The sequence below is a fragment of the Anomaloglossus baeobatrachus genome, unplaced genomic scaffold, assembly GCF_048569485.1.
Source record: "Anomaloglossus baeobatrachus isolate aAnoBae1 unplaced genomic scaffold, aAnoBae1.hap1 Scaffold_622, whole genome shotgun sequence".
NCBI classification, from domain to species: Eukaryota; Metazoa; Chordata; class Amphibia; order Anura; family Aromobatidae; genus Anomaloglossus; species Anomaloglossus baeobatrachus.
Window position 1 is genome coordinate 28134 of NW_027444989.1, and position 26237 is coordinate 54370.

Consider the following 26237-nt stretch of genomic DNA (forward strand, 5'->3'; position numbering starts at 1 on the left):
CTCCAGGGTTGGAGCCTTTTCAGGCGGCGTCCGGGCTCCCTCCGGCTGGCTGGCGTCGGAGGTAGGGGCCTCTTGGGCCGAAGAAGCCTCTGGATGAGCCTTCCTGGAGGTCCCTGGGTCCTGAGCCTTCTTGGCTGCCTTCTCTGGCTTGCTTGCCATGGCTGGTTCCTGCTTGAGTTCCCGGAGCTGGATCTTGGATTCTTCTCCGGGTGTCTTCTCCCGCTGTGTTCCTCCTCGAAGTTCCTCTGGTCTCCCCAAGTCTTCTCCGAGCCTTCGTCTTCTTGCTTCTTTCTGCCAAGCTCTTCTTCCGTCCGATCTCCCTCTTCCGGTCTCGGCTGGGCTTCGGAGCTCGTCTCCCTGATCGTATCTCGTCAAGTGTAGCTAGCTCAGTTTGTTCTGATAAGAACAGATACTACACTTGATCTTAGCCAAAAGGCCGAGAAGCGATAACCAGAATTGGTTTGGGCCTCGAGTGGCACCCTGGCCTATGCCGGACACATCTTAGGGAGAGAGAGCGAGAGGGAGACAAACCCATGCCTACACAAGACATTTTGTCACCCAAGCCAACCCTTGAAAAGGCTGCTTTGCAGAGCCAAAACAAGAAGAATGGTGCGTTTTGCAGCCGCCGCCCACTGCAATGAATCTGAATAACTCCTCCTTTAGGGCGCAAGCAACTCCCCTCCCCCTTGCAGTCTTTCCAATTCACGATACAAAAAGACGGACAGGACAGGTTGCCTGACTTTCCGTCACTGCCACCCTTTGCCATCCTTACCCGTAGAAAGCCCTTTCATCATCCCCAAACCCTAATCTTTTCCCTTTCCTTCCCAGCCCCCAAACCCTGCCCTCTGTACCTTTCTCACCACCCGCTTCCCTTCTCCTGTCATCCCCCTACCACCCGGGAAAAAAAGAGATTGCCCCCTCCTTCCACTAGCCCACCCTCCCACCCAAAGAACAACTTCTTCTGCGCAGCTTGTTTTCTAGGCAGCAGCGCTATTGTGATGTCATCGGGGGGCATTGTGACAAGCCGCCAGTGTTCCGTCTCTTCATGTTGTGCACAGTTCAAACGGAAAATACATCAACAGGCAGACTACAGAAAAGCTTACTATCAAAGGTTAGAGGGGGGCTTTCTCAGAGGGCTTTTTACAGTTTTTCTATTCCCAATTAGCCGTTTAAGTGTACTTATTGAAAGTAGTAATTCTTTCATAGGCCGCCCTTTCTTAGTATTTGACGTTCCTTATATTGCGGTATGAGGCTTCGCAGTAGGTTGCAAACATTCATCACCCATGACTGTCCCCAATTGAGCTCAGAAGCTCAATGTCTATCATGACCTCTCTTTTAGAATGTCCAAGAGCAAGCAAACTATTCCTCCAGGAGAGGGCGCCAACAGACTACTAAAGAGATCATCATTACTCAAAGAAAACCCCAAAAACCAATGCATGATAGGAATAAACAGGTAACTTTCTTTGGAGTGGAAGCGGAGAGATCGCACCAGATGCCAATTCTAGATGTTATCACACCTGTGGTCACTGCAGCAGCAGGTGAATCCACTTTGTCCAAAAGGGATCTATTCCATTCAATTGCAAATGATCTAGATAAGACAGAGAACTGCAGCACGGGGACATAGCCGAGTTGGTCAGGTTGAGTGGTGATGAGTTTGCTATTTGGATGAATAAAGAAAGTCAAAAGTGTGAAAGATAAAAAACAAAAGGAGGAAGTGTGAAAAGTGAATGGGCCAAATTGAGGTGCATATGAAGACGTATGCTTTCTTCCAATTCATTAAATCGGGCTAATATGAATCAGGTGAATTGAGTTCTGCTTTTGGAAACTGGGTTAAGAAGGGGTGCACCGTTCCTGGAGGTACTGCAATACCAGGTCAATGCGTGGAGTGGACAGAGCAAGCTCTTTTTCCATCTCCCTGTTCTAAAAATCCATTTAATATATGGTCCCCAGATAGGGGACGTATCAGATATTAAACTGATAAGAACAGATACTACACTTGATCTTAGCCAAAAGGCCGAGAAGCGATAACCAGAATTGGTTTGGGCCTCGAGTGGCACCCTGGCCTATGCCGGACACATCTTAGGGAGAGAGAGCGAGAGGGAGACAAACCCACGCCTACACAAGACATTTTGTCACCCAAGCCAACCCTTGAAAAGGCTGCTTTGCAGAGCCAAAACAAGAAGAATGGTGCGTTTTGCAGCCGCCGCCCACTGCAATGAATCTGAATAACTCCTCCTTTAGGGCGCAAGCAACTCCCCTCCCCCTTGCAGTCTTTCCAATTCACGATACAAAAAGACGGACAGGACAGGTTGCCTGACTTTCCGTCACTGCCACCCTTTGCCATCCTTACCCGTAGAAAGCCCTTTCATCATCCCCAAACCCTAATCTTTTCCCTTTCCTTCCCAGCCCCCAAACCCTGCCCTCTGTACCTTTCTCACCACCCGCTTCCCTTCTCCTGTCATCCCCCTACCACCCGGGAAAAAAAGAGATTGCCCCCTCCTTCCACTAGCCCACCCTCCCACCCAAAGAACAACTTCTTCTGCGCAGCTTGTTTTCTAGGCAGCAGCGCTATTGTGATGTCATCGGGGGGCATTGTGACAAGCCGCCAGTGTTCCGTCTCTTCATGTTGTGCACAGTTCAAACGGAAAATACATCAACAGGCAGACTACAGAAAAGCTTACTATCAAAGGTTAGAGGGGGGCTTTCTCAGAGGGCTTTTTACAGTTTTTCTATTCCCAATTAGCCGTTTAAGTGTACTTATTGAAAGTAGTAATTCTTTCATAGGCCGCCCTTTCTTAGTATTTGACGTTCCTTATATTGCGGTATGAGGCTTCGCAGTAGGTTGCAAACATTCATCACCCATGACTGTCCCCAATTGAGCTCAGAAGCTCAATGTCTATCATGACCTCTCTTTTAGAATGTCCAAGAGCAAGCAAACTATTCCTCCAGGAGAGGGCGCCAACAGACTACTAAAGAGATCATCATTACTCAAAGAAAACCCCAAAAACCAATGCATGATAGGAATAAACAGGTAACTTTCTTTGGAGTGGAAGCGGAGAGATCGCACCAGATGCCAATTCTAGATGTTATCACACCTGTGGTCACTGCAGCAGCAGGTGAATCCACTTTGTCCAAAAGGGATCTATTCCATTCAATTGCAAATGATCTAGATAAGACAGAGAACTGCAGCACGGGGACATAGCCGAGTTGGTCAGGTTGAGTGGTGATGAGTTTGCTATTTGGATGAATAAAGAAAGTCAAAAGTGTGAAAGATAAAAAACAAAAGGAGGAAGTGTGAAAAGTGAATGGGCCAAATTGAGGTGCATATGAAGACGTATGCTTTCTTCCAATTCATTAAATCGGGCTAATATGAATCAGGTGAATTGAGTTCTGCTTTTGGAAACTGGGTTAAGAAGGGGTGCACCGTTCCTGGAGGTACTGCAATACCAGGTCAATGCGTGGAGTGGACAGAGCAAGCTCTTTTTCCATCTCCCTGTTCTAAAAATCCATTTAATATATGGTCCCCAGATAGGGGACGTATCAGATATTAAACTGATAAGAACAGATACTACACTTGATCTTAGCCAAAAGGCCGAGAAGCGATAACCAGAATTGGTTTGGGCCTCGAGTGGCACCCTGGCCTATGCCGGACACATCTTAGGGAGAGAGAGCGAGAGGGAGACAAACCCACGCCTACACAAGACATTTTGTCACCCAAGCCAACCCTTGAAAAGGCTGCTTTGCAGAGCCAAAACAAGAAGAATGGTGCGTTTTGCAGCCGCCGCCCACTGCAATGAATCTGAATAACTCCTCCTTTAGGGCGCAAGCAACTCCCCTCCCCCTTGCAGTCTTTCCAATTCACGATACAAAAAGACGGACAGGACAGGTTGCCTGACTTTCCGTCACTGCCACCCTTTGCCATCCTTACCCGTAGAAAGCCCTTTCATCATCCCCAAACCCTAATCTTTTCCCTTTCCTTCCCAGCCCCCAAACCCTGCCCTCTGTACCTTTCTCACCACCCGCTTCCCTTCTCCTGTCATCCCCCTACCACCCGGGAAAAAAAGAGATTGCCCCCTCCTTCCACTAGCCCACCCTCCCACCCAAAGAACAACTTCTTCTGCGCAGCTTGTTTTCTAGGCAGCAGCGCTATTGTGATGTCATCGGGGGGCATTGTGACAAGCCGCCAGTGTTCCGTCTCTTCATGTTGTGCACAGTTCAAACGGAAAATACATCAACAGGCAGACTACAGAAAAGCTTACTATCAAAGGTTAGAGGGGGGCTTTCTCAGAGGGCTTTTTACAGTTTTTCTATTCCCAATTAGCCGTTTAAGTGTACTTATTGAAAGTAGTAATTCTTTCATAGGCCGCCCTTTCTTAGTATTTGACGTTCCTTATATTGCGGTATGAGGCTTCGCAGTAGGTTGCAAACATTCATCACCCATGACTGTCCCCAATTGAGCTCAGAAGCTCAATGTCTATCATGACCTCTCTTTTAGAATGTCCAAGAGCAAGCAAACTATTCCTCCAGGAGAGGGCGCCAACAGACTACTAAAGAGATCATCATTACTCAAAGAAAACCCCAAAAACCAATGCATGATAGGAATAAACAGGTAACTTTCTTTGGAGTGGAAGCGGAGAGATCGCACCAGATGCCAATTCTAGATGTTATCACACCTGTGGTCACTGCAGCAGCAGGTGAATCCACTTTGTCCAAAAGGGATCTATTCCATTCAATTGCAAATGATCTAGATAAGACAGAGAACTGCAGCACGGGGACATAGCCGAGTTGGTCAGGTTGAGTGGTGATGAGTTTGCTATTTGGATGAATAAAGAAAGTCAAAAGTGTGAAAGATAAAAAACAAAAGGAGGAAGTGTGAAAAGTGAATGGGCCAAATTGAGGTGCATATGAAGACGTATGCTTTCTTCCAATTCATTAAATCGGGCTAATATGAATCAGGTGAATTGAGTTCTGCTTTTGGAAACTGGGTTAAGAAGGGGTGCACCGTTCCTGGAGGTACTGCAATACCAGGTCAATGCGTGGAGTGGACAGAGCAAGCTCTTTTTCCATCTCCCTGTTCTAAAAATCCATTTAATATATGGTCCCCAGATAGGGGACGTATCAGATATTAAACTGATAAGAACAGATACTACACTTGATCTTAGCCAAAAGGCCGAGAAGCGATAACCAGAATTGGTTTGGGCCTCGAGTGGCACCCTGGCCTATGCCGGACACATCTTAGGGAGAGAGAGCGAGAGGGAGACAAACCCACGCCTACACAAGACATTTTGTCACCCAAGCCAACCCTTGAAAAGGCTGCTTTGCAGAGCCAAAACAAGAAGAATGGTGCGTTTTGCAGCCGCCGCCCACTGCAATGAATCTGAATAACTCCTCCTTTAGGGCGCAAGCAACTCCCCTCCCCCTTGCAGTCTTTCCAATTCACGATACAAAAAGACGGACAGGACAGGTTGCCTGACTTTCCGTCACTGCCACCCTTTGCCATCCTTACCCGTAGAAAGCCCTTTCATCATCCCCAAACCCTAATCTTTTCCCTTTCCTTCCCAGCCCCCAAACCCTGCCCTCTGTACCTTTCTCACCACCCGCTTCCCTTCTCCTGTCATCCCCCTACCACCCGGGAAAAAAAGAGATTGCCCCCTCCTTCCACTAGCCCACCCTCCCACCCAAAGAACAACTTCTTCTGCGCAGCTTGTTTTCTAGGCAGCAGCGCTATTGTGATGTCATCGGGGGGCATTGTGACAAGCCGCCAGTGTTCCGTCTCTTCATGTTGTGCACAGTTCAAACGGAAAATACATCAACAGGCAGACTACAGAAAAGCTTACTATCAAAGGTTAGAGGGGGGCTTTCTCAGAGGGCTTTTTACAGTTTTTCTATTCCCAATTAGCCGTTTAAGTGTACTTATTGAAAGTAGTAATTCTTTCATAGGCCGCCCTTTCTTAGTATTTGACGTTCCTTATATTGCGGTATGAGGCTTCGCAGTAGGTTGCAAACATTCATCACCCATGACTGTCCCCAATTGAGCTCAGAAGCTCAATGTCTATCATGACCTCTCTTTTAGAATGTCCAAGAGCAAGCAAACTATTCCTCCAGGAGAGGGCGCCAACAGACTACTAAAGAGATCATCATTACTCAAAGAAAACCCCAAAAACCAATGCATGATAGGAATAAACAGGTAACTTTCTTTGGAGTGGAAGCGGAGAGATCGCACCAGATGCCAATTCTAGATGTTATCACACCTGTGGTCACTGCAGCAGCAGGTGAATCCACTTTGTCCAAAAGGGATCTATTCCATTCAATTGCAAATGATCTAGATAAGACAGAGAACTGCAGCACGGGGACATAGCCGAGTTGGTCAGGTTGAGTGGTGATGAGTTTGCTATTTGGATGAATAAAGAAAGTCAAAAGTGTGAAAGATAAAAAACAAAAGGAGGAAGTGTGAAAAGTGAATGGGCCAAATTGAGGTGCATATGAAGACGTATGCTTTCTTCCAATTCATTAAATCGGGCTAATATGAATCAGGTGAATTGAGTTCTGCTTTTGGAAACTGGGTTAAGAAGGGGTGCACCGTTCCTGGAGGTACTGCAATACCAGGTCAATGCGTGGAGTGGACAGAGCAAGCTCTTTTTCCATCTCCCTGTTCTAAAAATCCATTTAATATATGGTCCCCAGATAGGGGACGTATCAGATATTAAACTGATAAGAACAGATACTACACTTGATCTTAGCCAAAAGGCCGAGAAGCGATAACCAGAATTGGTTTGGGCCTCGAGTGGCACCCTGGCCTATGCCGGACACATCTTAGGGAGAGAGAGCGAGAGGGAGACAAACCCACGCCTACACAAGACATTTTGTCACCCAAGCCAACCCTTGAAAAGGCTGCTTTGCAGAGCCAAAACAAGAAGAATGGTGCGTTTTGCAGCCGCCGCCCACTGCAATGAATCTGAATAACTCCTCCTTTAGGGCGCAAGCAACTCCCCTCCCCCTTGCAGTCTTTCCAATTCACGATACAAAAAGACGGACAGGACAGGTTGCCTGACTTTCCGTCACTGCCACCCTTTGCCATCCTTACCCGTAGAAAGCCCTTTCATCATCCCCAAACCCTAATCTTTTCCCTTTCCTTCCCAGCCCCCAAACCCTGCCCTCTGTACCTTTCTCACCACCCGCTTCCCTTCTCCTGTCATCCCCCTACCACCCGGGAAAAAAAGAGATTGCCCCCTCCTTCCACTAGCCCACCCTCCCACCCAAAGAACAACTTCTTCTGCGCAGCTTGTTTTCTAGGCAGCAGCGCTATTGTGATGTCATCGGGGGGCATTGTGACAAGCCGCCAGTGTTCCGTCTCTTCATGTTGTGCACAGTTCAAACGGAAAATACATCAACAGGCAGACTACAGAAAAGCTTACTATCAAAGGTTAGAGGGGGGCTTTCTCAGAGGGCTTTTTACAGTTTTTCTATTCCCAATTAGCCGTTTAAGTGTACTTATTGAAAGTAGTAATTCTTTCATAGGCCGCCCTTTCTTAGTATTTGACGTTCCTTATATTGCGGTATGAGGCTTCGCAGTAGGTTGCAAACATTCATCACCCATGACTGTCCCCAATTGAGCTCAGAAGCTCAATGTCTATCATGACCTCTCTTTTAGAATGTCCAAGAGCAAGCAAACTATTCCTCCAGGAGAGGGCGCCAACAGACTACTAAAGAGATCATCATTACTCAAAGAAAACCCCAAAAACCAATGCATGATAGGAATAAACAGGTAACTTTCTTTGGAGTGGAAGCGGAGAGATCGCACCAGATGCCAATTCTAGATGTTATCACACCTGTGGTCACTGCAGCAGCAGGTGAATCCACTTTGTCCAAAAGGGATCTATTCCATTCAATTGCAAATGATCTAGATAAGACAGAGAACTGCAGCACGGGGACATAGCCGAGTTGGTCAGGTTGAGTGGTGATGAGTTTGCTATTTGGATGAATAAAGAAAGTCAAAAGTGTGAAAGATAAAAAACAAAAGGAGGAAGTGTGAAAAGTGAATGGGCCAAATTGAGGTGCATATGAAGACGTATGCTTTCTTCCAATTCATTAAATCGGGCTAATATGAATCAGGTGAATTGAGTTCTGCTTTTGGAAACTGGGTTAAGAAGGGGTGCACCGTTCCTGGAGGTACTGCAATACCAGGTCAATGCGTGGAGTGGACAGAGCAAGCTCTTTTTCCATCTCCCTGTTCTAAAAATCCATTTAATATATGGTCCCCAGATAGGGGACGTATCAGATATTAAACTGATAAGAACAGATACTACACTTGATCTTAGCCAAAAGGCCGAGAAGCGATAACCAGAATTGGTTTGGGCCTCGAGTGGCACCCTGGCCTATGCCGGACACATCTTAGGGAGAGAGAGCGAGAGGGAGACAAACCCACGCCTACACAAGACATTTTGTCACCCAAGCCAACCCTTGAAAAGGCTGCTTTGCAGAGCCAAAACAAGAAGAATGGTGCGTTTTGCAGCCGCCGCCCACTGCAATGAATCTGAATAACTCCTCCTTTAGGGCGCAAGCAACTCCCCTCCCCCTTGCAGTCTTTCCAATTCACGATACAAAAAGACGGACAGGACAGGTTGCCTGACTTTCCGTCACTGCCACCCTTTGCCATCCTTACCCGTAGAAAGCCCTTTCATCATCCCCAAACCCTAATCTTTTCCCTTTCCTTCCCAGCCCCCAAACCCTGCCCTCTGTACCTTTCTCACCACCCGCTTCCCTTCTCCTGTCATCCCCCTACCACCCGGGAAAAAAAGAGATTGCCCCCTCCTTCCACTAGCCCACCCTCCCACCCAAAGAACAACTTCTTCTGCGCAGCTTGTTTTCTAGGCAGCAGCGCTATTGTGATGTCATCGGGGGGCATTGTGACAAGCCGCCAGTGTTCCGTCTCTTCATGTTGTGCACAGTTCAAACGGAAAATACATCAACAGGCAGACTACAGAAAAGCTTACTATCAAAGGTTAGAGGGGGGCTTTCTCAGAGGGCTTTTTACAGTTTTTCTATTCCCAATTAGCCGTTTAAGTGTACTTATTGAAAGTAGTAATTCTTTCATAGGCCGCCCTTTCTTAGTATTTGACGTTCCTTATATTGCGGTATGAGGCTTCGCAGTAGGTTGCAAACATTCATCACCCATGACTGTCCCCAATTGAGCTCAGAAGCTCAATGTCTATCATGACCTCTCTTTTAGAATGTCCAAGAGCAAGCAAACTATTCCTCCAGGAGAGGGCGCCAACAGACTACTAAAGAGATCATCATTACTCAAAGAAAACCCCAAAAACCAATGCATGATAGGAATAAACAGGTAACTTTCTTTGGAGTGGAAGCGGAGAGATCGCACCAGATGCCAATTCTAGATGTTATCACACCTGTGGTCACTGCAGCAGCAGGTGAATCCACTTTGTCCAAAAGGGATCTATTCCATTCAATTGCAAATGATCTAGATAAGACAGAGAACTGCAGCACGGGGACATAGCCGAGTTGGTCAGGTTGAGTGGTGATGAGTTTGCTATTTGGATGAATAAAGAAAGTCAAAAGTGTGAAAGATAAAAAACAAAAGGAGGAAGTGTGAAAAGTGAATGGGCCAAATTGAGGTGCATATGAAGACGTATGCTTTCTTCCAATTCATTAAATCGGGCTAATATGAATCAGGTGAATTGAGTTCTGCTTTTGGAAACTGGGTTAAGAAGGGGTGCACCGTTCCTGGAGGTACTGCAATACCAGGTCAATGCGTGGAGTGGACAGAGCAAGCTCTTTTTCCATCTCCCTGTTCTAAAAATCCATTTAATATATGGTCCCCAGATAGGGGACGTATCAGATATTAAACTGATAAGAACAGATACTACACTTGATCTTAGCCAAAAGGCCGAGAAGCGATAACCAGAATTGGTTTGGGCCTCGAGTGGCACCCTGGCCTATGCCGGACACATCTTAGGGAGAGAGAGCGAGAGGGAGACAAACCCACGCCTACACAAGACATTTTGTCACCCAAGCCAACCCTTGAAAAGGCTGCTTTGCAGAGCCAAAACAAGAAGAATGGTGCGTTTTGCAGCCGCCGCCCACTGCAATGAATCTGAATAACTCCTCCTTTAGGGCGCAAGCAACTCCCCTCCCCCTTGCAGTCTTTCCAATTCACGATACAAAAAGACGGACAGGACAGGTTGCCTGACTTTCCGTCACTGCCACCCTTTGCCATCCTTACCCGTAGAAAGCCCTTTCATCATCCCCAAACCCTAATCTTTTCCCTTTCCTTCCCAGCCCCCAAACCCTGCCCTCTGTACCTTTCTCACCACCCGCTTCCCTTCTCCTGTCATCCCCCTACCACCCGGGAAAAAAAGAGATTGCCCCCTCCTTCCACTAGCCCACCCTCCCACCCAAAGAACAACTTCTTCTGCGCAGCTTGTTTTCTAGGCAGCAGCGCTATTGTGATGTCATCGGGGGGCATTGTGACAAGCCGCCAGTGTTCCGTCTCTTCATGTTGTGCACAGTTCAAACGGAAAATACATCAACAGGCAGACTACAGAAAAGCTTACTATCAAAGGTTAGAGGGGGGCTTTCTCAGAGGGCTTTTTACAGTTTTTCTATTCCCAATTAGCCGTTTAAGTGTACTTATTGAAAGTAGTAATTCTTTCATAGGCCGCCCTTTCTTAGTATTTGACGTTCCTTATATTGCGGTATGAGGCTTCGCAGTAGGTTGCAAACATTCATCACCCATGACTGTCCCCAATTGAGCTCAGAAGCTCAATGTCTATCATGACCTCTCTTTTAGAATGTCCAAGAGCAAGCAAACTATTCCTCCAGGAGAGGGCGCCAACAGACTACTAAAGAGATCATCATTACTCAAAGAAAACCCCAAAAACCAATGCATGATAGGAATAAACAGGTAACTTTCTTTGGAGTGGAAGCGGAGAGATCGCACCAGATGCCAATTCTAGATCTTATCACACCTGTGGTCACTGCAGCAGCAGGTGAATCCACTTTGTCCAAAAGGGATCTATTCCATTCAATTGCAAATGATCTAGATAAGACAGAGAACTGCAGCACGGGGACATAGCCGAGTTGGTCAGGTTGAGTGGTGATGAGTTTGCTATTTGGATGAATAAAGAAAGTCAAAAGTGTGAAAGATAAAAAACAAAAGGAGGAAGTGTGAAAAGTGAATGGGCCAAATTGAGGTGCATATGAAGACGTATGCTTTCTTCCAATTCATTAAATCGGGCTAATATGAATCAGGTGAATTGAGTTCTGCTTTTGGAAACTGGGTTAAGAAGGGGTGCACCGTTCCTGGAGGTACTGCAATACCAGGTCAATGCGTGGAGTGGACAGAGCAAGCTCTTTTTCCATCTCCCTGTTCTAAAAATCCATTTAATATATGGTCCCCAGATAGGGGACGTATCAGATATTAAACTGATAAGAACAGATACTACACTTGATCTTAGCCAAAAGGCCGAGAAGCGATAACCAGAATTGGTTTGGGCCTCGAGTGGCACCCTGGCCTATGCCGGACACATCTTAGGGAGAGAGAGCGAGAGGGAGACAAACCCACGCCTACACAAGACATTTTGTCACCCAAGCCAACCCTTGAAAAGGCTGCTTTGCAGAGCAAAAACAAGAAGAATGGTGCGTTTTGCAGCCGCCGCCCACTGCAATGAATCTGAATAACTCCTCCTTTAGGGCGCAAGCAACTCCCCTCCCCCTTGCAGTCTTTCCAATTCACGATACAAAAAGACGGACAGGACAGGTTGCCTGACTTTCCGTCACTGCCACCCTTTGCCATCCTTACCCGTAGAAAGCCCTTTCATCATCCCCAAACCCTAATCTTTTCCCTTTCCTTCCCAGCCCCCAAACCCTGCCCTCTGTACCTTTCTCACCACCCGCTTCCCTTCTCCTGTCATCCCCCTACCACCCGGGAAAAAAAGAGATTGCCCCCTCCTTCCACTAGCCCACCCTCCCACCCAAAGAACAACTTCTTCTGCGCAGCTTGTTTTCTAGGCAGCAGCGCTATTGTGATGTCATCGGGGGGCATTGTGACAAGCCGCCAGTGTTCCGTCTCTTCATGTTGTGCACAGTTCAAACGGAAAATACATCAACAGGCAGACTACAGAAAAGCTTACTATCAAAGGTTAGAGGGGGGCTTTCTCAGAGGGCTTTTTACAGTTTTTCTATTCCCAATTAGCCGTTTAAGTGTACTTATTGAAAGTAGTAATTCTTTCATAGGCCGCCCTTTCTTAGTATTTGACGTTCCTTATATTGCGGTATGAGGCTTCGCAGTAGGTTGCAAACATTCATCACCCATGACTGTCCCCAATTGAGCTCAGAAGCTCAATGTCTATCATGACCTCTCTTTTAGAATGTCCAAGAGCAAGCAAACTATTCCTCCAGGAGAGGGCGCCAACAGACTACTAAAGAGATCATCATTACTCAAAGAAAACCCCAAAAACCAATGCATGATAGGAATAAACAGGTAACTTTCTTTGGAGTGGAAGCGGAGAGATCGCACCAGATGCCAATTCTAGATCTTATCACACCTGTGGTCACTGCAGCAGCAGGTGAATCCACTTTGTCCAAAAGGGATCTATTCCATTCAATTGCAAATGATCTAGATAAGACAGAGAACTGCAGCACGGGGACATAGCCGAGTTGGTCAGGTTGAGTGGTGATGAGTTTGCTATTTGGATGAATAAAGAAAGTCAAAAGTGTGAAAGATAAAAAACAAAAGGAGGAAGTGTGAAAAGTGAATGGGCCAAATTGAGGTGCATATGAAGACGTATGCTTTCTTCCAATTCATTAAATCGGGCTAATATGAATCAGGTGAATTGAGTTCTGCTTTTGGAAACTGGGTTAAGAAGGGGTGCACCGTTCCTGGAGGTACTGCAATACCAGGTCAATGCGTGGAGTGGACAGAGCAAGCTCTTTTTCCATCTCCCTGTTCTAAAAATCCATTTAATATATGGTCCCCAGATAGGGGACGTATCAGATATTAAACTGATAAGAACAGATACTACACTTGATCTTAGCCAAAAGGCCGAGAAGCGATAACCAGAATTGGTTTGGGCCTCGAGTGGCACCCTGGCCTATGCCGGACACATCTTAGGGAGAGAGAGCGAGAGGGAGACAAACCCACGCCTACACAAGACATTTTGTCACCCAAGCCAACCCTTGAAAAGGCTGCTTTGCAGAGCAAAAACAAGAAGAATGGTGCGTTTTGCAGCCGCCGCCCACTGCAATGAATCTGAATAACTCCTCCTTTAGGGCGCAAGCAACTCCCCTCCCCCTTGCAGTCTTTCCAATTCACGATACAAAAAGACGGACAGGACAGGTTGCCTGACTTTCCGTCACTGCCACCCTTTGCCATCCTTACCCGTAGAAAGCCCTTTCATCATCCCCAAACCCTAATCTTTTCCCTTTCCTTCCCAGCCCCCAAACCCTGCCCTCTGTACCTTTCTCACCACCCGCTTCCCTTCTCCTGTCATCCCCCTACCACCCGGGAAAAAAAGAGATTGCCCCCTCCTTCCACTAGCCCACCCTCCCACCCAAAGAACAACTTCTTCTGCGCAGCTTGTTTTCTAGGCAGCAGCGCTATTGTGATGTCATCGGGGGGCATTGTGACAAGCCGCCAGTGTTCCGTCTCTTCATGTTGTGCACAGTTCAAACGGAAAATACATCAACAGGCAGACTACAGAAAAGCTTACTATCAAAGGTTAGAGGGGGGCTTTCTCAGAGGGCTTTTTACAGTTTTTCTATTCCCAATTAGCCGTTTAAGTGTACTTATTGAAAGTAGTAATTCTTTCATAGGCCGCCCTTTCTTAGTATTTGACGTTCCTTATATTGCGGTATGAGGCTTCGCAGTAGGTTGCAAACATTCATCACCCATGACTGTCCCCAATTGAGCTCAGAAGCTCAATGTCTATCATGACCTCTCTTTTAGAATGTCCAAGAGCAAGCAAACTATTCCTCCAGGAGAGGGCGCCAACAGACTACTAAAGAGATCATCATTACTCAAAGAAAACCCCAAAAACCAATGCATGATAGGAATAAACAGGTAACTTTCTTTGGAGTGGAAGCGGAGAGATCGCACCAGATGCCAATTCTAGATCTTATCACACCTGTGGTCACTGCAGCAGCAGGTGAATCCACTTTGTCCAAAAGGGATCTATTCCATTCAATTGCAAATGATCTAGATAAGACAGAGAACTGCAGCACGGGGACATAGCCGAGTTGGTCAGGTTGAGTGGTGATGAGTTTGCTATTTGGATGAATAAAGAAAGTCAAAAGTGTGAAAGATAAAAAACAAAAGGAGGAAGTGTGAAAAGTGAATGGGCCAAATTGAGGTGCATATGAAGACGTATGCTTTCTTCCAATTCATTAAATCGGGCTAATATGAATCAGGTGAATTGAGTTCTGCTTTTGGAAACTGGGTTAAGAAGGGGTGCACCGTTCCTGGAGGTACTGCAATACCAGGTCAATGCGTGGAGTGGACAGAGCAAGCTCTTTTTCCATCTCCCTGTTCTAAAAATCCATTTAATATATGGTCCCCAGATAGGGGACGTATCAGATATTAAACTGATAAGAACAGATACTACACTTGATCTTAGCCAAAAGGCCGAGAAGCGATAACCAGAATTGGTTTGGGCCTCGAGTGGCACCCTGGCCTATGCCGGACACATCTTAGGGAGAGAGAGCGAGAGGGAGACAAACCCACGCCTACACAAGACATTTTGTCACCCAAGCCAACCCTTGAAAAGGCTGCTTTGCAGAGCAAAAACAAGAAGAATGGTGCGTTTTGCAGCCGCCGCCCACTGCAATGAATCTGAATAACTCCTCCTTTAGGGCGCAAGCAACTCCCCTCCCCCTTGCAGTCTTTCCAATTCACGATACAAAAAGACGGACAGGACAGGTTGCCTGACTTTCCGTCACTGCCACCCTTTGCCATCCTTACCCGTAGAAAGCCCTTTCATCATCCCCAAACCCTAATCTTTTCCCTTTCCTTCCCAGCCCCCAAACCCTGCCCTCTGTACCTTTCTCACCACCCGCTTCCCTTCTCCTGTCATCCCCCTACCACCCGGGAAAAAAAGAGATTGCCCCCTCCTTCCACTAGCCCACCCTCCCACCCAAAGAACAACTTCTTCTGCGCAGCTTGTTTTCTAGGCAGCAGCGCTATTGTGATGTCATCGGGGGGCATTGTGACAAGCCGCCAGTGTTCCGTCTCTTCATGTTGTGCACAGTTCAAACGGAAAATACATCAACAGGCAGACTACAGAAAAGCTTACTATCAAAGGTTAGAGGGGGGCTTTCTCAGAGGGCTTTTTACAGTTTTTCTATTCCCAATTAGCCGTTTAAGTGTACTTATTGAAAGTAGTAATTCTTTCATAGGCCGCCCTTTCTTAGTATTTGACGTTCCTTATATTGCGGTATGAGGCTTCGCAGTAGGTTGCAAACATTCATCACCCATGACTGTCCCCAATTGAGCTCAGAAGCTCAATGTCTATCATGACCTCTCTTTTAGAATGTCCAAGAGCAAGCAAACTATTCCTCCAGGAGAGGGCGCCAACAGACTACTAAAGAGATCATCATTACTCAAAGAAAACCCCAAAAACCAATGCATGATAGGAATAAACAGGTAACTTTCTTTGGAGTGGAAGCGGAGAGATCGCACCAGATGCCAATTCTAGATCTTATCACACCTGTGGTCACTGCAGCAGCAGGTGAATCCACTTTGTCCAAAAGGGATCTATTCCATTCAATTGCAAATGATCTAGATAAGACAGAGAACTGCAGCACGGGGACATAGCCGAGTTGGTCAGGTTGAGTGGTGATGAGTTTGCTATTTGGATGAATAAAGAAAGTCAAAAGTGTGAAAGATAAAAAACAAAAGGAGGAAGTGTGAAAAGTGAATGGGCCAAATTGAGGTGCATATGAAGACGTATGCTTTCTTCCAATTCATTAAATCGGGCTAATATGAATCAGGTGAATTGAGTTCTGCTTTTGGAAACTGGGTTAAGAAGGGGTGCACCGTTCCTGGAGGTACTGCAATACCAGGTCAATGCGTGGAGTGGACAGAGCAAGCTCTTTTTCCATCTCCCTGTTCTAAAAATCCATTTAATATATGGTCCCCAGATAGGGGACGTATCAGATATTAAACTGATAAGAACAGATACTACACTTGATCTTAGCCAAAAGGCCGAGAAGCGATAACCAGAATTGGTTTGGGCCTCGAGTGGCACCCTGGCCTATGCCGGACACATCTTAGGGAGAGAGAGCGAGAGGGAGACAAACCCACGCCTACACAAGACATTTTGTCACCCAAGCCAACCCTTGAAAAGGCTGCTTTGCAGAGCAAAAACAAGAAGAATGGTGCGTTTTGCAGCCGCCGCCCACTGCAATGAATCTGAATAACTCCTCCTTTAGGGCGCAAGCAACTCCCCTCCCCCTTGCAGTCTTTCCAATTCACGATACAAAAAGACGGACAGGACAGGTTGCCTGACTTTCCGTCACTGCCACCCTTTGCCATCCTTACCCGTAGAAAGCCCTTTCATCATCCCCAAACCCTAATCTTTTCCCTTTCCTTCCCAGCCCCCAAACCCTGCCCTCTGTACCTTTCTCACCACCCGCTTCCCTTCTCCTGTCATCCCCCTACCACCCGGGAAAAAAAGAGATTGCCCCCTCCTTCCACTAGCCCACCCTCCCACCCAAAGAACAACTTCTTCTGCGCAGCTTGTTTTCTAGGCAGCAGCGCTATTGTGATGTCATCGGGGGGCATTGTGACAAGCCGCCAGTGTTCCGTCTCTTCATGTTGTGCACAGTTCAAACGGAAAATACATCAACAGGCAGACTACAGAAAAGCTTACTATCAAAGGTTAGAGGGGGGCTTTCTCAGAGGGCTTTTTACAGTTTTTCTATTCCCAATTAGCCGTTTAAGTGTACTTATTGAAAGTAGTAATTCTTTCATAGGCCGCCCTTTCTTAGTATTTGACGTTCCTTATATTGCGGTATGAGGCTTCGCAGTAGGTTGCAAACATTCATCACCCATGACTGTCCCCAATTGAGCTCAGAAGCTCAATGTCTATCATGACCTCTCTTTTAGAATGTCCAAGAGCAAGCAAACTATTCCTCCAGGAGAGGGCGCCAACAGACTACTAAAGAGATCATCATTACTCAAAGAAAACCCCAAAAACCAATGCATGATAGGAATAAACAGGTAACTTTCTTTGGAGTGGAAGCGGAGAGATCGCACCAGATGCCAATTCTAGATCTTATCACACCTGTGGTCACTGCAGCAGCAGGTGAATCCACTTTGTCCAAAAGGGATCTATTCCATTCAATTGCAAATGATCTAGATAAGACAGAGAACTGCAGCACGGGGACATAGCCGAGTTGGTCAGGTTGAGTGGTGATGAGTTTGCTATTTGGATGAATAAAGAAAGTCAAAAGTGTGAAAGATAAAAAACAAAAGGAGGAAGTGTGAAAAGTGAATGGGCCAAATTGAGGTGCATATGAAGACGTATGCTTTCTTCCAATTCATTAAATCGGGCTAATATGAATCAGGTGAATTGAGTTCTGCTTTTGGAAACTGGGTTAAGAAGGGGTGCACCGTTCCTGGAGGTACTGCAATACCAGGTCAATGCGTGGAGTGGACAGAGCAAGCTCTTTTTCCATCTCCCTGTTCTAAAAATCCATTTAATATATGGTCCCCAGATAGGGGACGTATCAGATATTAAACTGATAAGAACAGATACTACACTTGATCTTAGCCAAAAGGCCGAGAAGCGATAACCAGAATTGGTTTGGGCCTCGAGTGGCACCCTGGCCTATGCCGGACACATCTTAGGGAGAGAGAGCGAGAGGGAGACAAACCCACGCCTACACAAGACATTTTGTCACCCAAGCCAACCCTTGAAAAGGCTGCTTTGCAGAGCAAAAACAAGAAGAATGGTGCGTTTTGCAGCCGCCGCCCACTGCAATGAATCTGAATAACTCCTCCTTTAGGGCGCAAGCAACTCCCCTCCCCCTTGCAGTCTTTCCAATTCACGATACAAAAAGACGGACAGGACAGGTTGCCTGACTTTCCGTCACTGCCACCCTTTGCCATCCTTACCCGTAGAAAGCCCTTTCATCATCCCCAAACCCTAATCTTTTCCCTTTCCTTCCCAGCCCCCAAACCCTGCCCTCTGTACCTTTCTCACCACCCGCTTCCCTTCTCCTGTCATCCCCCTACCACCCGGGAAAAAAAGAGATTGCCCCCTCCTTCCACTAGCCCACCCTCCCACCCAAAGAACAACTTCTTCTGCGCAGCTTGTTTTCTAGGCAGCAGCGCTATTGTGATGTCATCGGGGGGCATTGTGACAAGCCGCCAGTGTTCCGTCTCTTCATGTTGTGCACAGTTCAAACGGAAAATACATCAACAGGCAGACTACAGAAAAGCTTACTATCAAAGGTTAGAGGGGGGCTTTCTCAGAGGGCTTTTTACAGTTTTTCTATTCCCAATTAGCCGTTTAAGTGTACTTATTGAAAGTAGTAATTCTTTCATAGGCCGCCCTTTCTTAGTATTTGACGTTCCTTATATTGCGGTATGAGGCTTCGCAGTAGGTTGCAAACATTCATCACCCATGACTGTCCCCAATTGAGCTCAGAAGCTCAATGTCTATCATGACCTCTCTTTTAGAATGTCCAAGAGCAAGCAAACTATTCCTCCAGGAGAGGGCGCCAACAGACTACTAAAGAGATCATCATTACTCAAAGAAAACCCCAAAAACCAATGCATGATAGGAATAAACAGGTAACTTTCTTTGGAGTGGAAGCGGAGAGATCGCACCAGATGCCAATTCTAGATCTTATCACACCTGTGGTCACTGCAGCAGCAGGTGAATCCACTTTGTCCAAAAGGGATCTATTCCATTCAATTGCAAATGATCTAGATAAGACAGAGAACTGCAGCACGGGGACATAGCCGAGTTGGTCAGGTTGAGTGGTGATGAGTTTGCTATTTGGATGAATAAAGAAAGTCAAAAGTGTGAAAGATAAAAAACAAAAGGAGGAAGTGTGAAAAGTGAATGGGCCAAATTGAGGTGCATATGAAGACGTATGCTTTCTTCCAATTCATTAAATCGGGCTAATATGAATCAGGTGAATTGAGTTCTGCTTTTGGAAACTGGGTTAAGAAGGGGTGCACCGTTCCTGGAGGTACTGCAATACCAGGTCAATGCGTGGAGTGGACAGAGCAAGCTCTTTTTCCATCTCCCTGTTCTAAAAATCCATTTAATATATGGTCCCCAGATAGGGGACGTATCAGATATTAAACTGATAAGAACAGATACTACACTTGATCTTAGCCAAAAGGCCGAGAAGCGATAACCAGAATTGGTTTGGGCCTCGAGTGGCACCCTGGCCTATGCCGGACACATCTTAGGGAGAGAGAGCGAGAGGGAGACAAACCCACGCCTACACAAGACATTTTGTCACCCAAGCCAACCCTTGAAAAGGCTGCTTTGCAGAGCAAAAACAAGAAGAATGGTGCGTTTTGCAGCCGCCGCCCACTGCAATGAATCTGAATAACTCCTCCTTTAGGGCGCAAGCAACTCCCCTCCCCCTTGCAGTCTTTCCAATTCACGATACAAAAAGACGTACAGGACAGGTTGCCTGACTTTCCGTCACTGCCACCCTTTGCCATCCTTACCCGTAGAAAGCCCTTTCATCATCCCCAAACCCTAATCTTTTCCCTTTCCTTCCCAGCCCCCAAACCCTGCCCTCTGTACCTTTCTCACCACCCGCTTCCCTTCTCCTGTCATCCCCCTACCACCCGGGAAAAAAAGAGATTGCCCCCTCCTTCCACTAGCCCACCCTCCCACCCAAAGAACAACTTCTTCTGCGCAGCTTGTTTTCTAGGCAGCAGCGCTATTGTGATGTCATCGGGGGGCATTGTGACAAGCCGCCAGTGTTCCGTCTCTTCATGTTGTGCACAGTTCAAACGGAAAATACATCAACAGGCAGACTACAGAAAAGCTTACTATCAAAGGTTAGAGGGGGGCTTTCTCAGAGGGCTTTTTACAGTTTTTCTATTCCCAATTAGCCGTTTAAGTGTACTTATTGAAAGTAGTAATTCTTTCATAGGCCGCCCTTTCTTAGTATTTGACGTTCCTTATATTGCGGTATGAGGCTTCGCAGTAGGTTGCAAACATTCATCACCCATGACTGTCCCCAATTGAGCTCAGAAGCTCAATGTCTATCATGACCTCTCTTTTAGAATGTCCAAGAGCAAGCAAACTATTCCTCCAGGAGAGGGCGCCAACAGACTACTAAAGAGATCATCATTACTCAAAGAAAACCCCAAAAACCAATGCATGATAGGAATAAACAGGTAACTTTCTTTGGAGTGGAAGCGGAGAGATCGCACCAGATGCCAATTCTAGATCTTATCACACCTGTGGTCACTGCAGCAGCAGGTGAATCCACTTTGTCCAAAAGGGATCTATTCCATTCAATTGCAAATGATCTAGATAAGACAGAGAACTGCAGCACGGGGACATAGCCGAGTTGGTCAGGTTGAGTGGTGATGAGTTTGCTATTTGGATGAATAAAGAAAGTCAAAAGTGTGAAAGATAAAAAACAAAAGGAGGAAGTGTGAAAAGTGAATGGGCCAAATTGAGGTGCATATGAAGACGTATGCTTTCTTCCAATTCATTAAATCGGGCTAATATGAATCAGGTGAATTGAGTTCTGCTTTTGGAAACTGGGTTAAGAAGGGGTGCACCGTTCCTGGAGGTACTGCAATACCAGGTCAATGCGTGGAGTGGACAGAGCAAGCTCTTTTTCCATCTCCCTGTTCTAAAAATCCATTTAATATATGGTCCCCAGATAGGGGACGTATCAGATATTAAACTGATAAGAACAGATACTACACTTGATCTTAGCCAAAAGGCCGAGAAGCGATAACCAGAATTGGTTTGGGCCTCGAGTGGCACCCTGGCCTATGCCGGACACATCTTAGGGAGAGAGAGCGAGAGGGAGACAAACCCACGCCTACACAAGACATTTTGTCACCCAAGCCAACCCTTGAAAAGGCTGCTTTGCAGAGCAAAAACAAGAAGAATGGTGCGTTTTGCAGCCGCCGCCCACTGCAATGAATCTGAATAACTCCTCCTTTAGGGCGCAAGCAACTCCCCTCCCCCTTGCAGTCTTTCCAATTCACGATACAAAAAGACGGACAGGACAGGTTGCCTGACTTTCCGTCACTGCCACCCTTTGCCATCCTTACCCGTAGAAAGCCCTTTCATCATCCCCAAACCCTAATCTTTTCCCTTTCCTTCCCAGCCCCCAAACCCTGCCCTCTGTACCTTTCTCACCACCCGCTTCCCTTCTCCTGTCATCCCCCTACCACCCGGGAAAAAAAGAGATTGCCCCCTCCTTCCACTAGCCCACCCTCCCACCCAAAGAACAACTTCTTCTGCGCAGCTTGTTTTCTAGGCAGCAGCGCTATTGTGATGTCATCGGGGGGCATTGTGACAAGCCGCCAGTGTTCCGTCTCTTCATGTTGTGCACAGTTCAAACGGAAAATACATCAACAGGCAGACTACAGAAAAGCTTACTATCAAAGGTTAGAGGGGGGCTTTCTCAGAGGGCTTTTTACAGTTTTTCTATTCCCAATTAGCCGTTTAAGTGTACTTATTGAAAGTAGTAATTCTTTCATAGGCCGCCCTTTCTTAGTATTTGACGTTCCTTATATTGCGGTATGAGGCTTCGCAGTAGGTTGCAAACATTCATCACCCATGACTGTCCCCAATTGAGCTCAGAAGCTCAATGTCTATCATGACCTCTCTTTTAGAATGTCCAAGAGCAAGCAAACTATTCCTCCAGGAGAGGGCGCCAACAGACTACTAAAGAGATCATCATTACTCAAAGAAAACCCCAAAAACCAATGCATGATAGGAATAAACAGGTAACTTTCTTTGGAGTGGAAGCGGAGAGATCGCACCAGATGCCAATTCTAGATCTTATCACACCTGTGGTCACTGCAGCAGCAGGTGAATCCACTTTGTCCAAAAGGGATCTATTCCATTCAATTGCAAATGATCTAGATAAGACAGAGAACTGCAGCACGGGGACATAGCCGAGTTGGTCAGGTTGAGTGGTGATGAGTTTGCTATTTGGATGAATAAAGAAAGTCAAAAGTGTGAAAGATAAAAAACAAAAGGAGGAAGTGTGAAAAGTGAATGGGCCAAATTGAGGTGCATATGAAGACGTATGCTTTCTTCCAATTCATTAAATCGGGCTAATATGAATCAGGTGAATTGAGTTCTGCTTTTGGAAACTGGGTTAAGAAGGGGTGCACCGTTCCTGGAGGTACTGCAATACCAGGTCAATGCGTGGAGTGGACAGAGCAAGCTCTTTTTCCATCTCCCTGTTCTAAAAATCCATTTAATATATGGTCCCCAGATAGGGGACGTATCAGATATTAAACTGATAAGAACAGATTTTGATTTAATGAAGCTTTCCAAAGCACCGCAAAAATGCATGACCGAAGTCACACCAAAAACAGTGCAAAGGCTAGGATTCGTGTGGACCCCTCCGTGAGAAGAGGATCCCCAAAAATCAACCCCGTCCCTCCGAGCCAGAAGGCCACAGCGAGGGTCAGGGATCTTCGGTGCTCCCCCAAGCCGAAGCCTGGTTGAGCCTTGTTGTTGCTCCCAGCGTCCACCGAGGCATCTTACCCAAGTGGAGTAGGGAGCTACTAGTCGTTGGTTTCGCAGCCGAGACTGCCCGGACCGTCAACCGGTGTTGGTTTCTCAGCCCAAGGCTGACCGGACCTCCAACCGGGTGTTGGTTTCTCAGCCCAAGGCTGACCGGACCTCCAACCGGGTGTTGGTTTCTCAGCCCAAGGCTAACCGGACCTCCAACCGGGTGTTGGTTTCTCAGCCAAAGCTGACCCGGACCTCCAACCGGGTGTTGGTTTCTCAGCCCAAAGCTGACCGGACCTCCGACCGGGATTATAAAAATTTCCCTTCTTAGCCAGAAGGCCGGGATAGGGCAATATGCTTGGAAAGTATGAATAGGCAAGGCGCGGCGTGCGACAGAGTCTGAGGCTTACCAGGGTCCCAACCTAGCAAGTTCAGACTCCCTCCAGGGTGTCCATTCCTGGGGCACATTGCACCATAACCCCCACACTTACTCAGTCTAATAGCCTCGATCCTGGTAGGGCCATGGTTTCCTCTAGATGGATATACTATCCTCCCAAAGTACTAACAAGCGCAACCTTCCAGTGTGCATTGCATCATTGTACTAAGGTGGCCGGAGCCTTAAACCACCTTTTCGAACGATACTACACTTGATCTTAGCCAAAAGGCCGAGAAGCGATAACCAGAATTGGTTTGGGCCTCGAGTGGCACCCTGGCCTATGCCGGACACATCTTAGGGAGAGAGAGCGAGAGGGAGACAAACCCACGCCTACACAAGACATTTTGTCACCCAAGCCAACCCTTGAAAAGGCTGCTTTGCAGAGCAAAAACAAGAAGAATGGTGCGTTTTGCAGCCGCCGCCCACTGCAATGAATCTGAATAACTCCTCCTTTAGGGCGCAAGCAACTCCCCTCCCCCTTGCAGTCTTTCCAATTCACGATACAAAAAGACGGACAGGACAGGTTGCCTGACTTTCCGTCACTGCCACCCTTTGCCATCCTTACCCGTAGAAAGCCCTTTCATCATCCCCAAACCCTAATCTTTTCCCTTTCCTTCCCAGCCCCCAAACCCTGCCCTCTGTACCTTTCTCACCACCCGCTTCCCTTCTCCTGTCATCCCCCTACCACCCGGGAAAAAAAGAGATTGCCCCCTCCTTCCACTAGCCCACCCTCCCACCCAAAGAACAACTTCTTCTGCGCAGCTTGTTTTCTAGGCAGCAGCGCTATTGTGATGTCATCGGGGGGCATTGTGACAAGCCGCCAGTGTTCCGTCTCTTCATGTTGTGCACAGTTCAAACGGAAAATACATCAACAGGCAGACTACAGAAAAGCTTACTATCAAAGGTTAGAGGGGGGCTTTCTCAGAGGGCTTTTTACAGTTTTTCTATTCCCAATTAGCCGTTTAAGTGTACTTATTGAAAGTAGTAATTCTTTCATAGGCCGCCCTTTCTTAGTATTTGACGTTCCTTATATTGCGGTATGAGGCTTCGCAGTAGGTTGCAAACATTCATCACCCATGACTGTCCCCAATTGAGCTCAGAAGCTCAATGTCTATCATGACCTCTCTTTTAGAATGTCCAAGAGCAAGCAAACTATTCCTCCAGGAGAGGGCGCCAACAGACTACTAAAGAGATCATCATTACTCAAAGAAAACCCCAAAAACCAATGCATGATAGGAATAAACAGGTAACTTTCTTTGGAGTGGAAGCGGAGAGATCGCACCAGATGCCAATTCTAGATCTTATCACACCTGTGGTCACTGCAGCAGCATGTGAATCCACTTTGTCCAAAAGGGATCTATTCCATTCAATTGCAAATGATCTAGATAAGACAGAGAACTGCAGCACGGGGACATAGCCGAGTTGGTCAGGTTGAGTGGTGATGAGTTTGCTATTTGGATGAATAAAGAAAGTCAAAAGTGTGAAAGATAAAAAACAAAAGGAGGAAGTGTGAAAAGTGAATGGGCCAAATTGAGGTGCATATGAAGACGTATGCTTTCTTCCAATTCATTAAATCGGGCTAATATGAATCAGGTGAATTGAGTTCTGCTTTTGGAAACTGGGTTAAGAAGGGGTGCACCGTTCCTGGAGGTACTGCAATACCAGGTCAATGCGTGGAGTGGACAGAGCAAGCTCTTTTTCCATCTCCCTGTTCTAAAAATCCATTTAATATATGGTCCCCAGATAGGGGACGTATCAGATATTAAACTGATAAGAACAGATTTTGATTTAATGAAGCTTTCCAAAGCACCACAAAAAATGCATGACCGAAGTCACACCAAAAACAGTGCAAAGGCTAGGATTCGTGTGGACCCCACCGTGAGGAGAGGGTCCCCAAAAATCAACCCCGTCCCTCCGAGCCAGAAGGCCACAGCAAGGGTAAGGGATCTTCGGTGCTCTCCCAAGCCGAAGCCTGGTTGAGCCTTGTCGTTGCTCCCAGCGTCCACCCAGGCATCTTACCCAAGTGGAGTAGAGAGCTACTAGTTGTTGGTTTCGCAGCCGAAACTGCCCGGACCGTCAACCGGTGTTGGTTTCTCAGCCCAAGGCTAACCGGACCTCCAACCGGGTGTTGGTTTCTCAGCCGAAGCTGACCCAGACCTCCAACCGGGTGTTGGTTTCTCAGCCGAAGCTGACCCAGACCTCCAACCGGGTGTTAGTTTCTCAGCCCAAAGCTGACCAGACCTCCGACCGGGATTATAAAAATTTCCCTTCCTAGCCAGAAGGCCGGGATAGGGTAATATGCTCAAAAAGTATGAAAAGGCAAGGTACGGTGTGCTACAGAGCCCAAGGCTTGCCGGGGTCCCAAGCCAGCAAGCTCAGACTCACTCCAGGGTCGTCAGTCCTGGGGCACGTTGTACCATAGCCCCCCACCCTTACTCAGTCTAATAGCCTCGATCCTGGTAGGGCCATGTTTTCCTCTAGATGAATATACTATCCACCCAGAGTACTAGCAAGCGCAACCTTCCAGTGTGCATTGTATCATTGTACTAAGGTGGCCTGGAGCTTAAACCACCTCTTCGAACAACACTACACTTGATCTTAGCCAAAAGGCCGAGAAGCGATAACCAGAATTGGTTTGGGCCTCGAGTGGCACCCTGGCCTATGCCGGACACATCTTAGGGAGAGAGAGCGAGAGGGAGACAAACCCACGCCTACACAAGACATTTTGTCACCCAAGCCAACCCTTGAAAAGGCTGCTTTGCAGAGCAAAAACAAGAAGAATGGTGCGTTTTGCAGCCGCCGCCCACTGCAATGAATCTGAATAACTCCTCCTTTAGGGCGCAAGCAACTCCCCTCCCCCTTGCAGTCTTTCCAATTCACGATACAAAAAGACGGACAGGACAGGTTGCCTGACTTTCCGTCACTGCCACCCTTTGCCATCCTTACCCGTAGAAAGCCCTTTCATCATCCCCAAACCCTAATCTTTTCCCTTTCCTTCCCAGCCCCCAAACCCTGCCCTCTGTACCTTTCTCACCACCCGCTTCCCTTCTCCTGTCATCCCCCTACCACCCGGGAAAAAAAGAGATTGCCCCCTC

At 47.1% G+C, this 26237-nt stretch overlaps 15 non-coding genes and 2 pseudogenes across 15 annotated transcripts; all 17 read right to left on the reverse strand.

Moving 5' to 3' along the window:
* Positions 1 to 358: 358 nt before the first annotated feature.
* Positions 359 to 448, reverse strand: LOC142285831 (U2 spliceosomal RNA; annotated as a pseudogene).
* Positions 449 to 1835: 1387 nt separating this feature from the next.
* LOC142285842 (U2 spliceosomal RNA) lies at positions 1836 to 2026 on the reverse strand. Its single transcript, XR_012747161.1, has one exon. It is a non-coding gene; the product is annotated as a U2 spliceosomal RNA (small nuclear RNA).
* Positions 2027 to 3413: 1387 nt separating this feature from the next.
* LOC142285844 (U2 spliceosomal RNA) lies at positions 3414 to 3604 on the reverse strand. The gene has a single exon (XR_012747163.1). It is a non-coding gene; the product is annotated as a U2 spliceosomal RNA (small nuclear RNA).
* A 1387-nt stretch (positions 3605 to 4991) lies between these two features.
* On the reverse strand, positions 4992 to 5182 carry LOC142285845 (U2 spliceosomal RNA). Its single transcript, XR_012747164.1, has one exon. It is a non-coding gene; the product is annotated as a U2 spliceosomal RNA (small nuclear RNA).
* A 1387-nt stretch (positions 5183 to 6569) lies between these two features.
* Positions 6570 to 6760, reverse strand: LOC142285846 (U2 spliceosomal RNA). The gene has a single exon (XR_012747165.1). It is a non-coding gene; the product is annotated as a U2 spliceosomal RNA (small nuclear RNA).
* A 1387-nt stretch (positions 6761 to 8147) lies between these two features.
* LOC142285847 (U2 spliceosomal RNA) lies at positions 8148 to 8338 on the reverse strand. Its single transcript, XR_012747166.1, has one exon. It is a non-coding gene; the product is annotated as a U2 spliceosomal RNA (small nuclear RNA).
* A 1387-nt stretch (positions 8339 to 9725) lies between these two features.
* LOC142285848 (U2 spliceosomal RNA) lies at positions 9726 to 9916 on the reverse strand. Its single transcript, XR_012747167.1, has one exon. It is a non-coding gene; the product is annotated as a U2 spliceosomal RNA (small nuclear RNA).
* Positions 9917 to 11303: 1387 nt separating this feature from the next.
* On the reverse strand, positions 11304 to 11494 carry LOC142285849 (U2 spliceosomal RNA). The gene has a single exon (XR_012747168.1). It is a non-coding gene; the product is annotated as a U2 spliceosomal RNA (small nuclear RNA).
* A 1387-nt stretch (positions 11495 to 12881) lies between these two features.
* On the reverse strand, positions 12882 to 13072 carry LOC142285850 (U2 spliceosomal RNA). The gene has a single exon (XR_012747169.1). It is a non-coding gene; the product is annotated as a U2 spliceosomal RNA (small nuclear RNA).
* Positions 13073 to 14459: 1387 nt separating this feature from the next.
* On the reverse strand, positions 14460 to 14650 carry LOC142285851 (U2 spliceosomal RNA). Its single transcript, XR_012747170.1, has one exon. It is a non-coding gene; the product is annotated as a U2 spliceosomal RNA (small nuclear RNA).
* A 1387-nt stretch (positions 14651 to 16037) lies between these two features.
* On the reverse strand, positions 16038 to 16228 carry LOC142285852 (U2 spliceosomal RNA). The gene has a single exon (XR_012747171.1). It is a non-coding gene; the product is annotated as a U2 spliceosomal RNA (small nuclear RNA).
* Positions 16229 to 17615: 1387 nt separating this feature from the next.
* On the reverse strand, positions 17616 to 17806 carry LOC142285853 (U2 spliceosomal RNA). Its single transcript, XR_012747172.1, has one exon. It is a non-coding gene; the product is annotated as a U2 spliceosomal RNA (small nuclear RNA).
* A 1387-nt stretch (positions 17807 to 19193) lies between these two features.
* Positions 19194 to 19384, reverse strand: LOC142285855 (U2 spliceosomal RNA). The gene has a single exon (XR_012747174.1). It is a non-coding gene; the product is annotated as a U2 spliceosomal RNA (small nuclear RNA).
* Positions 19385 to 20771: 1387 nt separating this feature from the next.
* On the reverse strand, positions 20772 to 20962 carry LOC142285856 (U2 spliceosomal RNA). The gene has a single exon (XR_012747175.1). It is a non-coding gene; the product is annotated as a U2 spliceosomal RNA (small nuclear RNA).
* Positions 20963 to 22349: 1387 nt separating this feature from the next.
* On the reverse strand, positions 22350 to 22544 carry LOC142285820 (U2 spliceosomal RNA). Its single transcript, XR_012747150.1, has one exon. It is a non-coding gene; the product is annotated as a U2 spliceosomal RNA (small nuclear RNA).
* Positions 22545 to 23241: 697 nt separating this feature from the next.
* LOC142285836 (U2 spliceosomal RNA) lies at positions 23242 to 23383 on the reverse strand (annotated as a pseudogene).
* A 1387-nt stretch (positions 23384 to 24770) lies between these two features.
* Positions 24771 to 24966, reverse strand: LOC142285821 (U2 spliceosomal RNA). Its single transcript, XR_012747151.1, has one exon. It is a non-coding gene; the product is annotated as a U2 spliceosomal RNA (small nuclear RNA).
* Positions 24967 to 26237: the final 1271 nt, after the last annotated feature.